This window comes from Thalassophryne amazonica, chromosome 2 (assembly GCF_902500255.1).
Source record: "Thalassophryne amazonica chromosome 2, fThaAma1.1, whole genome shotgun sequence".
NCBI lineage: Eukaryota > Metazoa > Chordata > Actinopteri > Batrachoidiformes > Batrachoididae > Thalassophryne > Thalassophryne amazonica.
In genome coordinates, this window is record NC_047104.1 from 115,938,725 (window position 1) to 115,955,117 (window position 16,393).

The window sequence follows — 16,393 nt, forward strand, 5'->3', positions numbered from 1 at the left end:
TTGTGCTACTGCAGTCTGCTTTTAGAAAATATCATTCCAGAGAGATAGCTCACTAAAGCGGTGAATGATCTACTTGCAATGGATTCGGACACGACTACGGTTCTGGTGCCATTAGATCTTAGCGCTGTGTGTCATACTGTGGATCAACATATTGTACTCGATAGGCTGGAGAATCATTTTATCATTTTTGGATTACTGGGAGTGCCCTTGCATGGTTGACATCATACCTGACCAGTTCTCACTGTGTTTTGTACAACAACACTACCTTCAACCTTAGTGACATGAAATTTGGGATTCCACAGGGGTCCGTCTTAGGCCCCCTGCTTTACTCCCTTTATATAGCACCCCTTGGGCACATATTACAGTGTTTTGGGATTACCTTTCACTGCTATGCTGATGATACTCATTTATACATGCTTATAACTGCTGGTAATCTCATCCACAAAATCCTTGGAAGATTGCCTTGCATCAGTGAAAAGCTTTCCTACTTTTAAACTCTGATAAGACTGAAATGATGGTTCTTGGTCCAGTGGGACATCTGCATCAATTTGACCAGCTAACGCTTAGCCAAGGCTCGTGTGACATGCATCACACTGAAAGTGAGGAACCTGGGGGTAATTTTTGATCCTACATTGGACTTTGACCTCCACATTAGAGATATGAGGACTGCTTTCTTCTACCTGCGAAATATAGCGAAGCTTGATCCCATCCTGTCTATGGGTGATGCTGAGACCCTAATTCATGTGTTTTCTCTTCGAGATTGGCCTACTGCAATGCTTCATTTTCTGGTTTACTGTAGTCCAGCATTAGGGCTCTCTAATTGGTTCAAAATGCTGCTGCCAGAGTTTTGACATGAAGCAGAAGGTCTGACCACATTACACCGATTGTGACATCCCTTCAATGGCTTCCTGTCCCTGTGAGATCAGAATTTTTGGTTCCGCTACTCATCTACAACCCCTGGCAAAAATTATGGAATCACCGGCCTCGGAGGATGTTCATTCAGTTGTTTAATTTTGTAGAAAAAAAAGCAGATCACAGAGATGACAAAACTAAAGTCATTTCAAATGGCAACTTTCTGGCTTTAAGAAACACTATAAGAAATAAAAAAAAAAAAGATTGTGGCAGTCAGTAACGGTTACTTTTTTAGACCAAGCAGAGGAAAAAATTATGGAATCACCCTGTAAATTTTCATCCCCCAAATTAACACCTGCATCAAATCAGATGTGCTCACTGACACTGACCCTATGCCATGACATTGACCCTATGTGTCTTTTTGCAAGGAATGTTTTTGCAGTTTTTGCTCTATGGCAAGATGCATCATCATCTTGAAAAATGATTTCATCATCCCCAAACATCCTTTCAATTGTCCAAAATATCAACATAAACTTGTGCATTTATTGATAATGTAATGACAGCCATCTCCCCAGTGCCTTTACCTGACATGCAGCCCCATATCATCAATGACTGTGGAAATTTACATGTTCTCTTCAGGCAGTCATCTTTATAAATCTCATTGGAAAGGCACCATGTTTGTATTTGGTCCAGAGTTTAGACACAGCTGACTGAACAACCAACATCTTTTGCAACATTGCGTGATGATTTACTCTCTTTTAAGAGTTTGATAATCCTCTCCTTTGTTTCAATTGACATCTCTCGTGTTGGAGCCATGATTCATGTCAGTCCACTTGGTGCAACAGCTCTCCAAGGTGTGTTCACTCCTTTTTAGATGCAGACTAACGAGCAGATCTGATATGATGCAGGTGTTAGTTTTGGGGATGAAAATTTACAGGGCGATTCCATAATTTTTTCCTCAGAATTGAGTGATTCCATATTTTTTTCCTCTGCTTGGTCTAAAAAAGTAACCGTTACTGACTGCCACAATCTTTTTTTCTTGATTTCTTATAGTGTTTCTTAAAGCCAGAAAGTTGCCATTTGAAATGACAGTTTTGTGTCATGTCTGTGATCTGTTTTTTTTCTACAAAATTAAACAACTGAATGAACATCCTCCGAGGCCGGTGATTCCATAATTTTTGCCAGGGGTTGTATAAAACTGTTTACAGAATGGCACCATCCTACTCATCTGCGGGTCAGAGCTTTCTCTTATCGTGCCCCTGTTCTGTGGAATGATCTCCCTGCATCAATAACAGATTCTGGAAAGACTTTCAAGTCCTGACTTAAGACGCACTTATTTTCCCTTTCATATGGCTAGCATAGTATGTTACTATGCTTTTTACCCTTTTAAATTCATTTTATTAGGAAACGGAGCGGGCCGCAGCATCAACTTTATAAAGTCTGGGTCTTTTAATGAAGCTTGGGTTTAGCGGCCGGCAATCACCTTAGTATTTCTTCTGTTTTTCTTGTTTAATGCTGACAAATTATATTGTATTTGTTGTCTTTCCAATGCCTGATTCTGTTTTTCTCTCTGTTTCAGGTGCGGCTCCATCCAAAGTTGTGTGGCGTCTGTTTCTGCAACCCTCCCGTCCAGTGCACCGGCAAGATTTCCTATATATTTGTTGTGTCAATTGTGTCGCTAGCATGGCCCAAACAGAGTCACCCTTTTGAGTCTGGTCTGCTTGAGGTTTCTTCTGCAAATCAGAGGGAGTTTTTCCCTTACCAATGTCGCCTGTGTGCTTGGTAAGGTTACACCTTAATTGTGTGAAGCGCTTTGAGGTAATTTTGTGATCTGACGCTGTACAAATGAAATAAAGTACAGTGAAGGCAGGGTGAACCAATTTTTAGGGGGGGACCGTTCGGTCGGCGACACCGGATCAGACTGTCAGTCAAAGGATATCATCCTACATAATGCTGTCAATTTCTCAAAGATTAAAGAAATTTCATCTTTCTGATAGAGTTATGAATGTTTGAAAATTCGTTCAATGTTAAAGATAGGGTTTTTTCCAATTTTCCAAGATTTATCCTGACTGACCTGTGGTCTTGAAAATTAATCAGTTCTTGCCCATCAGGATATGAATATTCAGTTAAAAACTTCTCACCTACATGAAAAATTGTGGGCTCCCGGCTGTTCACAAAAAACGGGTCGAAATCTTAACCTCCAACTTTGTTGGGGAGGGAAATTAAAAAGAAATCTAAGCAATCACATGTACATAAAGTATTCCCAGTCTTTGTCATGAGGCTCAAAACTGAGCTCAGATGCATAGTGTTGGGGGTAAATTCTGTTGACTGGACATGATTTGGAAAGGCACACATGTCTACATACAAGGTGCTATAGTTGACAGTGCATGTCAGAGCACAAACCAAACATGAAGTCAAAAGAATAGTCTGTAGACAGGATTGTCAAGGCAAAATCTGAAGAAGGGTACAGAAATGTTTCTGCTGCTTCGAAGGTCTCAATGAGCACAGTGGCCTCCATCGTCAACGGAAGTTCAGATTCACTAGGACTCTTCTTTGAGCTGGCTGCCTGATAACTTCCTTCACATCAAGACTTTATAGGACTGCTTTGCCTCAGTGAAAAGCTGGATGTCTTGCACTTAAACACTAAAATAATGTCCTTGGTGCAGCGGGACCTCACGCACATCACACTGACAAAGTGAGAAACCTTGAGAATTTCTGATCCCACATTGTCTTCTGACCTATTCAGAGAAATCACAAGATCTGCTTTCTTCCACCTTTGTAGCATAGCGATTTGTCCCATACTTGGACAGGTGGTGGGTGGTGATGGCATTGGGCTTGAGACCAGAAGATCTTCAGTTCAAATCCCAGCCTGACCAGAAATATCACTAAGGACCCTTGGGCAAGGTCTTTAATCCACTATTGCTCCCAGTGTGTAGTGAGTGCCTTGTATGGCAGCACCCTCACATTGGGGTGAATGTGAGCCATTATTTGAGTGTCTGATGCAGCTGGAAAAGTGCTATATACATACAGTCCATTTACCATCCTGTCTACAGCTGATGGAGACCTTGAACCATGCATTTGTCTCTTCTGAACTACTGCAATGGTGTATTCTCTGTTTACTGCAGTCCAGCATTAGGGGTCTCCAACTGGTTCAAAATGCTGCTACTAGAAAATCTGACCACACTGCACCAATTTTGGCTTCCTATCTGTCTCTGGGAGGTCTGATTTTAAGGTTCTGTTATGTCCGCCAAGGACATAAAATCGTCTGCGTTTATTAGTCTGCATCTGTAAGCAGGATTACGTCAAAACTACTGCACGGGTGACAATTTTCACCACAGAGATATTAGGGCATGGAAGATTAAATTTTGGAGGTGATCCAGATCAGGATCAAGTTTCACTTTATATAGGCTTTGAGGGATTACGTCAAAACTACTGCACAGACTAAATTTCAACACACATACATATTAGGCCAAGGAGGAATACATTAAATTTTGGAGATGATTCAGATTAAGTTTCACTTTATATAGGCTTTGAAGGATTACGTCAAAACTCCTTCACAAATTCTCACCAAATTTGCATCACAGAGATATTAGGCCATGGAAGACTCCAAGTTTTGGAGGTGATCTAGGTCCGGATTGGCGGATGTGAGAAATCTGATTGCTCGTGTTAACCTATAAAATTATCCAGACTAGCACCTTTTGGCAGTTTTGTGTTATAAATTAATATATATGGCTTAGTGAAGTAATACAGTGCTAGAGCAGCCACCACGGCACACCAGCATGTTTGTTTTTTAGGCCTCGTGCACACTCCTGCGCGTCCTTCACCTTTCAGTCCAGCCGCTCCTCTGCCCCACTGAGTCCCACAGTCAGATGCACGTTCAAGTTTGTGGGGGCGTGGCTTTGGGCGGAGCATTGACGGGGTAGGGGGTGGAACCTAGAGGAGGTGCTACTTTCAAATCTTCCTAGCTCTCCAGGACTACCAACTCTAACTTTAATACCATTAAGATGAAGAGACCACATCAGAGGGCTATGTATTGTGTAGCACTGGCAAAGCACCAGCCTTGGTTAGCTTGATGTTAAATACTCTGAACATAGCCTGCTACAGGGTAGGTTATGCTCAGTATATGTTCTCAGTTATTAATCTAGTCTGTAGCTTTTGCAACTGGGGGGGGGGGGGGGGGGGGGGGGGGGGGGGGGGGGGGGGGGGGGGGGGGGGGGGGGGGGGGGGGGGGGGGGGGGGGGAGATAGTTTCTCTTACCACACTGACCTGTGGGTAAGTGATCAAGCCTACTTTGTGAATACCCCCCTGCTTCACCTTCAGCAATGGTAAACAACATTTTTACAACACCTGGATGCTTTGAGAATTATAGTCTTGCATTCTGTCGCATGTCATTTTGGTGTTCAATCCAATGATATTTATTACTGTGATCGTGACACCATTTAACATTCCCATGACTGCACCCTGCCAACACATTTCATCATGGCTCATCCATTCAACAATCAGATGGGTAAAACTGGCACAGGCTGACTGCCAAAACATAGCTGGGCATCAATCTCACGGTCCAGTTAGAACTGACATTAATGAGCACTTTTGTCAACACTTGGCCCTTAAATTCCACAAGTTCAGTTCAATGGTTAAGATCAAGGAGTTTCATGTTCAATGTGCCAGAAATTGTACTCAGAACACAACCATACTACATCAACCCATTTTAAAGATGGAGGTAATCAAGGCTTACTCAAGACACCGTTTCTGGCAACCACTTAAAAAAAAAGTTTAATAAAACTAAAGTTTTGCCCAAATTTAGATACACTGAACTGTTGGGGGGGCAATATCTGGTACGAAACCTATGAAAGTTAAGTGTGTCCAATGCGCTCCTGGAATGCACCCCACCCTATACAGATTCATGTCTACTAGAACTACTCATGTGATAATTTAGCTGTGGTACATTCTAGTTACTGATTGACTGAATGAACACAGTTTAGTGAAATAGGAAGAGTTTGAAAAACAAAACATGGAATGCAGGTAACCTCAAAGAGTCATGTTGGGGCAACCATGTTTTGAAGCATTTAAAGAATGAGACCCCCCCCCACACACACCACCCTGTAACTGTAATCCTGGGCTATGAGGAAGAGTGTGTGTTTTTTTTGGGGGGGGGCACAGCAGTTTGATATCTGGGGTAAAATTAGAGGATCTGCCTGTGTCACGGGCACTAAACACACCCCATACCATCACAGATGCTGGCTTCTGAACTTTGCGCTGGTAAAATCTGGATTGTCTTTTTCCTCTTGTCTGGAGGACATGACATCCATGATTTCCAAAAACAATTTGAAACGTGGACTCAGACCACAGCACACTTTTCCACTTTGCCTCTGTCCATTTCAAATGACCTCGTGTCCAGAGAAGGTGGCGGTGTTTCTGGATGTTGTTGATGTATGGCTTTCACTTTGAATGATAGAGTTTTAATTTGTATTTGTAGATGAAGTGACGAAATGTGTTAAGTGACAATGGTTTTCTGAAGTGTTCCTGATCCCATGCGGTAAGATCCTTTACATAATGATCATGGTTTTTAATGCAGTGCCGCCTGAGGGATCAAAGGTCACGGGCATTCAATGTTGGTTTTTGGCCTTGCTGCTTATGTGTAGTTCTCCAGATTTTCTGAATCTTCTGATTATATTATGGACTGTAGATAATGGAATCCCTAAATTCCTTGCAATTGAACGCTGAGAAACACTGTTCTTGGACTGTTGGGCTATTCCATGCAGTTGTTCACAAAGTGGTGACCCCCATCTTTGCTTGTGAATGGCTGAGCATTTTGTGGATGCTCCTTTTATACACAATCATGACACCTGTTTCCAGTTAGGTGTTCTTTGAGCATTCAACTTTCCCAGTCTTTTGTTGCTCCATCCCAACATTTTTTAAATGTGTTGCAGGTATCCATTTCAAAATGAGCAAATATTTGCACAAAAAAACAAAAACCTATCAGTTTGAACATTAAATATCTTGTCTTTGTAGTGTACTCAAATGAATATAGGTTGAAGAGGATTTTCAAGTCATTGTATTGTTTTTATTTGCATTTTGCACAATGTCCCAACTTCAATGGAATTGGGGTTGTAAATCAGGAGACTAAACACTCAGAATTGTGGTTTGGAGATCAACATAAAACAGGTGTGCCCAACGTTTTTTGAGCAGAGACCTTTTAAATTTGACAGTATCGAGATATACCAAGCCATACTGAACGCCACAGCATGGCCACAATTTATTGTGCACCAATATAATAAATTTCTGGCACAAAGAAAGTTTTAACAATAATGCATTATTGAAGTGAGTGTGCATGGTGTAAAGAATAAGCACACCTAATGTGTGTGCAGCAGATGTGCCTCCTCCAGCTGTGCACAAGAGGGGAAAAAAAAAGCGTACTTAGACTCCTGGCCCGAACAGAACATGCAATCTTGTTTGCCACATTCATCACATCTTCTATATTTATGGTTCGTTGTGCTACTAGCTGACTTTCAAATTTCTGGACTTTTCTGGCATGCATTTAGCATTGTAGCTCTTGTGAATAGTCTTGAAAGTCCCTTTCTTCAGTAAAGCCACATTTACATTGCAGATAAGGCAGATGGATTTGCCATTCGAATAAATGGAGAAAAAAAAAATCCTCCGACTGAGAATAAAAATATTTGTTTTATTCTTCTCAGCCATAGAAGCGCTCTTTCTCTATGGCAGCTGGCATCTTTAGAGGTGCATTGTTGCCACCTTCTGCATCAGCCTGTTACAGATCGCGATCAACTGGTTGAGCACGACAGACAGAAAATATCACGTGAAAAATGTAAAAATGTTGATTTCTCATAATGACCCCTTTCAAGAATTCTTACTGCATCCAGAACCATTTCATTTTCAAATTTGCCCATTTAACATTCAAGTCTGGATGAGACATCAAGAACCAACCATTTTTAAAATATGTAAGCACATTGGCTGGTTCAGAAGACTTACTGGTCCTGGAGTGCCACATGGAAAAACGTTTGGATTTTACAAAGACTTGAGCGCCACGTCGAGAGGGGAAAAAAAAAAGTACATTTCCAAAATACCACAAGAACCCACCAAGAAATAAATAGAAATACTTAATTCTTGCACCAAAACATCAAATTTAGGCTTGAATCTTAGACTTGCATTGTAGCAAACTGTAGCTAAACTTTCAGGTCTAATAAAATTCTCCTCTACACCACTTCATCATGACTGTATAACAGGATATAAAAATATACAGCAAACAGAGCTATGGTATCAGAATCGTATCGGTATATATCCAAATTCGTGAATGGAAGTGGGAAAAAAAAGGGGGGGGGATCGGTGCATCCCTATAGGGTAGTCCATGTACACACTACAGAGGTAGTAAATCAGGGCACCATTTAACAACTGCATACTCAATATTCAGATACCCTACTGATTGCAGTATATTATTTTTTGCTACTATACTGCAAAATAGTCCAAGTGCGTGGATGTAGCTTATGTATTTCAATGACAGACTAGATTTTAGTTTTTAAAATGCTGGCTTTTTCTGTTTGAGTTTCCTACATGTGTTGAGTTATGTTTTCCTAATAAACTGTATTCAAGGTTAGAGCTGAAGAACAGGTAGTGGGCCACAGACTTGCATTGTGCAGTTCATGCCGTCCATCCAGATTAGAAAAAGATAAACCAGCAGTGGCTTAAATTACATGAAAATTTTGTAAATACAAGCAGAGGAAAAGATAAAAAGGCGAGAAGCATGTGTTGGTCCCAATATGGATATTCCAGATGATTTTCTCATCGACAGAACGACAATGAACAGCAGCCAATTAAACAGCCAGCTTGATGAGGACGCACTGCCGAATTTGGAGAGCAGCGTGCAGCCGACACGACAAAAGTTAAAGTGTGCCAACTTTTTATGTACGCGTTACGTGTTGTATATCTCAGTAAGTGATAATGCAAATAACATGGCGTTGTCATGCAGTATGCATTTTCAGAGGCCCTACGTTCATGTCCAGTCGCCCAAAATGACATATTTGCCCAAGTTAGACGAGGGCGAATATCTGTCATTTTGGGCGACTGGACATGAACGTAGGGCCTCTGAAAATGCATACCGCCCTCCAAAGCATGTTATTGTATTATTAGTTATTACTATTAGTTGCTATTAATATATAATTAAAAATACATAATTTGTAATACATTTGACTCTTACGACAAACACTGAGCTATTAATTATACAGAAAATAAATGCACAAACATGCTGAAATGGCAGCAGCTTAATGATAAATTACAACAAACAGCGTTTATTTCTTGCTAGCTTTTACATAATGAGAAAGGTTATTTCTAGCCAAAAAAAAAAAAAAAAAAAAAGCAAAATTAGCACCTAGCTATAGCAAGAAGCACCATCACCACACTCACGTGCTAGTGTCCAAGAGATCATGTATTAAAATAGGTCAAGGTTAGCCATCTTGAGTTGTTTCTGTGTAGGCTCAGTTATTGAGCGCCTTGGGGCAACTGTTTGTTGTGATTTGGCGCTATATAAGAAAAAAGTTGATTGATTGATTATCCAGGTGTTTTCCATAGTAGAGAAGCTTGACCCTTCGACTGGGTTGCTTGACGTGAGGACGTTTCGCTTCAAATCGCAGAAGCTTCCGCAGCTAAAATTCTTGCTCTGGTAGTCTGACTTCTGTCTTGACTCTTGTAGAGAAGAATAAACAGAAGCCACAAAAGCTGGAGTTTTAAACCTAACCAGACCCCTCCTACCGAGAGGCAGACTGCTATAGGCTAGTGACTAAACAATAGCTCTAATTAGCAACTATTGTGGTCTAGTTAGCACCCTCCTAATAACAGGGCAGCTGTCCCTCCTAATGATGGGATGGACACCTCTCCTGATGGCTCCCTTGATGACGTGAATGACTCATTACAATGAACAAAATACTGAAACTGCTTTGACCTGAGTACCCCATTGTAAACAGGGGACAAAATGTGTCTCAGACCCCCTCCCCGATTAAGGCTGGGTATCAACTGTTTCACATAGAATGCCTCCTTGACCCCTCTCTCAAACCATTTCTTCTCTCGTTAAGATGTTAACTTTGTCCTCAAACATGTGGTTAGTGTCTTTAAGGTGGAGATGAACTGCAGACTGACATCCACTGGCGCCCTCTCTGCGGTGCTGGTATAGCCTTTTGTGTAAAGGTTGCTTAGTCTCACCTATGTAGTGTTTGTTACAGTTTTCCTGACATCTGATAGAATACACTACATTGCTCTGTAACTAGGGATCCTGTCCTTAGGGTGAACTAATTTCTGACTCAAGGTGTTAACCGGTTTAAAGTAAACTGGGATTTTGTGCTGTCTGAAGATCCTCTGTAGTTTTTCCCCTACTCCTGCTAAATAAGGGAGAGACACTCTTCTTGTCTCCGTTTCCTGTCTATCTGGTCTCTTTGTTCTCTGGGACTGTTGCACTTTGTCCAGGGACCATCGTGGGTACCCACATACTGTGAGGGCTTTCCGGACAAGTTGTTCTTTAGCCCTTCCCTCTGCAGTTGTGGGCACCTGTAGGGCTCTGTGTTGAAGAGTCCTAATCACCCCGTGCTTGTGTTCAAGGGGGTGGTTTGAGCCAAAGAGCAGATATTGGTCAGTGTGAGTGGGTTTTCTGTAAACCCCTGGAGCTGCCTGTTCTTTCCAATTGTAACATCACAGTCCAAGAAGGCTAAATGGTTGTTTCTGGCATCCTCACGTGTAAACTTGATATTGGAGTCCACCGAGTTGATGTGTTCTGTAAAGTCCTCAACCTTCTGTTGCTTGATTTTAACCCATGTGTCATCGACATACAGTAGTGTTCAGAATAGTGCCATGTGACTAAAAAGGATTAACCCAGGTTTTGAGTATATTTCTTATTGTTACATGGGAAACAAGGTACCAGTAGATTCTCACAAATCCAACAAGATCAAGCATTCATGATATGCACACTCTTAAGGCTATGAAATTGGGCTATTAGTATAAAAAAAAGTAGAAAGGGGGGTGTTCACAATAATAGTAGTGTGGCATTCAGTCAGTGAGTTTGTCAATTTTGTGTAACGACAGGTGTGAACCAGGTGTCCCCTATTTAAGGATGAACCCAGCACCTGTTGAACATGCTTTTCTCTTTGAAAGCCTGAGGAAAATGGGATGTTCAAGATATTGTTCAGAAGAACAGCATAGTTTGATTAAAAAGTTGATTGGAGAGGGGAAACGTATATGCAGGTGCAAAAAATTATAGGCTGTTCATCTACAATGATCTCCAATGCTTTAAAATGGAGCAAAAAAAAAAAAAAAAAAAAAAAATCAAAATGGATAGAAGGATAACCAGAATGGCAAAGGCTCACCCACTGATCATTTCCAGGATGATCAAAGACAGTCTGGAGTTACCTGTAAGTGCTGTGACAGAAGATGCCTGTGTAAAGCTAATTTATTTGCAAGAATCCCCCGCAAAGTCCCTCTGTTAAATAAAAGACGTGCAAAAGAGGTTACAATTTGCTAAAGAACACATCAACTAACCTAAAGAGAAATGGAGGAATATTTTGTGGACTGATGAGTAAAATTGTTCTTTTTGGATCCAAGGGCCGCAGACAGTTTGTGAGATGACCCCCAAACTCTGAATTCAAGCCACAGTTCACAGTGAAGCATGGTGGTGCAAGCATAATATGGGCATGTTTCTCCTACTATGGTGTTGGGCCTATATATCGCATACCAGGTATCATGGATCAGTTTGGATATGTCAAAATACTTGAAGAGGTCATGCTGCCTTATGCTGAAGAGGACATGCCCTTGAAATGGGTGTTTCAACAAGACAATGACCCCAAACACACTAGTAAACGAGCAAAAGCTTGGTTCCAAACCAACAAAATTAATGCCTCGCAGATGTGAAGAAATCATAAAAAACTGTGGGTATACAACTAAATACTAGTTTAGTGAGTCACAGGATTGCTAAAAGCAGTTTGAACATAATAGTTTTGAGTTTGTAGCATCAACAGCAGATGCTACGATTATTGTGAACACCCCCTTTTCTACCTTTTCCTTAAGCGTGTGCATATCATGAATGCTTGGTCTTGTTGGATTTGTGAGAATCTACTGGTACCTTGTTTCCCATGCGACAATAAGAAATACTCAAAACCTGGATTAATCTTTAGTCACATAGCACTATTATTCTGAACACTACTGTATCTGAACCAGTGACTGGGAGGGATGCCCGTGAAAGACGTCAAGGCTGTCTTCTCCACTCGCTCCATGTACAGATTGGCCACAATGGGGGATACCGGAGACCCCATTGCACAACCATGGATCTGCCTGTAGTAATTCCCCCTAAACAGGAAATACATGGTGTTGGGACAGATCTCCAAGAGTTGGCAGATGTGGTCTGGTGTGACTTTGGTCCTTTCAAGTAGAGACATCCTCCAGCAGTCCTCACAGCTGAGACAGCCTCAGCGGTGGGGATGCAGGTGAACAGCGATGTCACATCAAATGATATAGTTTCATCTGTCTCCAGCTGCAGGTCCTTGGCCAAATTGTACGTGATGGAATCTGTGCTACATACAATAGGCCTGAGTGGCACATCCCGTTTGTGGATTTTGGGCAGTCCACAGATGCATGGAGTGGCATCCCCATGGTACAGTCTGTAGTTTGCCTGCCTGTCGATGAGTCCCTCTTTCTCCAGGTTTTGGAGGTAGCTAATATTTTCTTATAGCGGCTCATGGGGGTCTCTCTTCAGATGTTCGTATGTATTGGAGTCACTGAGCAAGTTGTTGATTTTGGCCTCGTAGTCCGATGTGTTCAGGACCACCGTGCATCTGCGTTTATCTGCTGGCAAGATGATGATGATGCTGCTTTGGTCCTTCTGCAGTGCTGACAGAGCTTTCCGTTCTTCTCCTGTGATGTTGGACAGAGGAGGCTTAGCTGTTCAGCACTGCTGTGACTTAGTCGGAGGTCCCCAGCTTCTGACTGACAAACTGTTATGTTTAATGGCTGACTCTACTGCAGTGATGTAATCTACTGTCGGTATATGTTTTGGGGTCACAGAAATTTTGTCCTTTAGCGAGCACATCCTTTTCTGTCTGTGTAAGAACCCTGTCGGAGATATTCTTTACCCAATTTTCCCTGGGTGTATATTTAAAACTTGAAAAGGACCAAACTCACACCAGACCATATCTGCCAACTCTTGGAGATGTGTCTCAACGCCACGTATTTCCTGTTTAGGGGGAATTACTACAGGCAGATCCATGGTTGTGCGATGGGGTCTCCGGTATCCCCCATTGTGGCCAATCTGTACATGGAGCGAGTGGAGAAGACAGCCTTGATGTCTTTCACAGGCATCTCTCCTAGTCACTGGTTCAGATATGTTGATGACAAGGGTCAAAATCAAACAGCAAGTTGAGGACTTTACAGAACACATCAACTCGGTGGACTCCAATATCAAGTTTACACGTGAAGATGCCAGAAACAACCATTTAGACTTGGACTGTGATGTTATGATTGGAGAGAACAGGCAGCTCCAGACAGGGGTTTACAGAAAACCCACTCGCACTGACCAATATCTGCTCTTTGGCTAAAACCACCCCCTTGAACACAAGCTCGGGGTGACAACTGCAGAGGGAAGGGGAAAGAACAACTTGTCCAGAAAGCCCTCACACTATGTGGGTACCCACGATAGTCCCTGGACAAAGTGCAACAGTCCCAGAGAATAGAGACCAGATAGACAAAACAGAGACAAGAGGAGGAGTGTCTCTCCCTTATTTAGCAGGAGTAGGGGAAAAACTAGAGGATCTTCAGACAGCACAAAATCCCAGTTTACTTTAAACCGGTTAACACCTTGAGACAGAAATTAGTTCACCCTAAGGACAGGATCCCTAGTTACAAACACAACAATGCAGTGCATTCTAAGCAACCTTTACACAAAAGGCTATACCAGCACCGCAGAGAGGGCGTCAGTGGACCTCAGTCTGCAGTTCATCTCCACCTTAAAAGACACTAACCACACATTTGAGGACAAGCTAAAATCTTAGCCAGAGAAGAAATGGTTTGAAAGAGGGGTCAAGGAGGCATTCTATGTGAAACAGTTGAAACCCAGCCTTAACCGGGGAGGGGGTCTGAGACATGCTTTGTCCTCTGTTTACAATGGGGTACTCAGGTCAGAGCAGTTTCAGTCTTTTGTTCATGGTAATGAGTCATTCACGTCATCAGGAGAGTCGTCCGTCCCATCATTAGGAGGGACAGCTGCCCTGTCATTAGGAGGGTGCTAACTAGAGCACAATAGTTAGAGCTATTGTTTAGTCACTAGCCTATAGCAGTCTGCCTCTCTGTAGGAGGAGTCTGGTTAGGTTTAAAAGTCCAGCTGTTGTGGCTTCTGTTTATTCTTCTCTACAAGAGTCAAGACAGAAGTCAGACCACCACAGCAAGAATTTTAGCTGAGGAAGCTCCTGCGATTTGAAGCAAGACGCCCTCGAGTCAAGCAACCCAGTCCAGTCGAAGATTCAAGCTTCTTGAGTTGTCCAAAGTCTGTATCCCAAGAAAGATCCCTGTGAATTTGAAGGCTGGCAGTGATAGAACTGGACTTCAGCTGTACAGATGGACAGATCCAGGTCTTCGCAATACCTGATGGCGATAGGTTTGCCTCAGGTAAAAGTCAAACTGATGCAGGTCAATTTCAGCATGCAGGCAAAATATATATATTTTTTGTCTGTATTATCTATGAGTTAAAAACTGAGGGAAATTAATTGTAAAGCCTGAAAGAAGTTTCTGTCTGAAGTATTTTAGCCATGAGGTCAAGTGAGAAGGAGAAGTGTTGGCTTTTTAAATACTTGAAACACACTAGACTCCGAGAGGATTTAGTACTGCTATAACAGACTGATGCAGCAGGTGGCAGTAATGTAACAAAAACGAGGCCAGCTGCCGTCATATGCCACAGAAGACCTTGTTTGTTTTTCTCCACAGGGTCATGTTTTGAGAAAAAGCATTTCATGTCAAAATAAAGCCATAATATATATTTTTAAGTTAGCAGTTTCATATGATGAAAAACGGAACACCGAAACAAACTGACGAAAATCCGTATACAAAAATATACAAAGGTTTTGTGCCCCTAAATTTCACTTCAGTACATGCACAATATAAATAACTGCACCACACAAGTTTCAGTGATCGTATACACATTAATTGCATGAACAGAATTATTGGCTATGCACCTGAGCACTGGATGCTCGATTGCTGTGGGTTTGTGCCCTGGACCCGGGCAGATTAGTCAGTTTAATATCAACTTTGGCGACATGTTTCTTTATCTTGCAGTGTTCTTCCAAGGTTTTGTTGAACTCCGAACACTGTACAGAGGGCTTTACCAGGGAGCTCAACCTTGCAGACAAATACAGAGTCTTGCCTTTGTCTCGTCCATGTCCACTTTAATTTTATTTTTTTTTTATAAACACTATTGATTTCTTCCTCTCTCTCGATAATTTTTCCCATGTTACTAACGCAGCTGCTTGACAGACCAAAACATACAGAAATTCAAAGTGTCCACATACCGTCAGTGACTTTCGATGTTACTGATATTCTGATTGGCTGAACGTTCGCCGTTGTAGAAAAAGTAACCAGTGACACTGTTACTCACACGGATGGTCCCGTTGCACCTCCCTCACCCCCGAATTTTCTCAATGATTTATGCTGATCTCAGAAATGATACAGAAATCCAGAAAAAGTCGGAAGTCAGAGGAACCACGGCACATTCTCATTCCTGAGCAGTACATCTGTTTCTGGAGTAGAGTTTAGTGCTCAGGAGTCTTGCACAGAAACATATGGGAGGTGATGTTCTAGTGCAGGGGTATTCAACTCCAGTCCTCGAGGGCTGGTGTCCTGCAACTTTTAGATGTGTCCCTAATCAAATGGTTGAATTACCTCCTCAGTATGCAGTCAAGATCTCCAGAGTTCAGCTAATGACCTCATTAATTGACTAAGGTGTGTTGAAGCAAAGGCATATCTAGAAGTTGCAGGACACCGGCCCTCAAAGACTGGAGTTGAATACCCCTGGTCTAGTGGTTAAGCGCTGGGCTTTAGTTCAAAACCCAGTGAGACCGGAAAAATCACTAGGGGCCCTTGGGCAAGGTCCTTAATCCCCTACGCTCCCGGTGTGTAGCGAGCACATTGCTCGACAGTGAATGTGAGGCATCATTGTTAAGCGCTTTGAGCTTCTGATGCAGATGGAAAATTGCTAAATAAATGCAGTCCATTTACATAATTCCAGAATGCTTCTAATTCAAAAACTGTGTGGAATGCACACATCCTATATCTGCAACAATGATCTGTTGTGATGAAAGATGTGAATTAAGTGACTGATTGTACTGACAATCAGAACAGATCTCTATTGGTGCACTCAGGCAGCACTATGTCTGGTAAACACCAAACACTTGGTGAAAACCACAGGAGAAAGCTAAAGTGGGTCATGTGTGGGTGGACTTATTTTATATAGCTTTTGTTCCCTACCAGCACACCAACTTAGTTTTGTTTCCCTGCCAGTTCACAT

The 16,393-nt window shown here is 42.1% G+C and overlaps 1 protein-coding gene and 1 long non-coding RNA gene across 2 annotated transcripts in view; one reads left to right on the forward strand and one right to left on the reverse strand.

Annotated features, from left to right (window-relative positions):
- lmo7b (LIM domain 7b) overlaps window positions 1-16,393 on the reverse strand; it is a 130,542-nt gene that overhangs the window by 107,496 nt on the left and 6,653 nt on the right. The gene's annotated exons all lie outside the window — the stretch shown is intronic.
- Window positions 1,913-14,754, forward strand: LOC117529641. The gene is made up of 3 exons (XR_004566058.1): window positions 1,913-1,924; window positions 5,498-5,499; window positions 14,580-14,754. It is a non-coding gene; the product is annotated as an uncharacterized LOC117529641 (long non-coding RNA).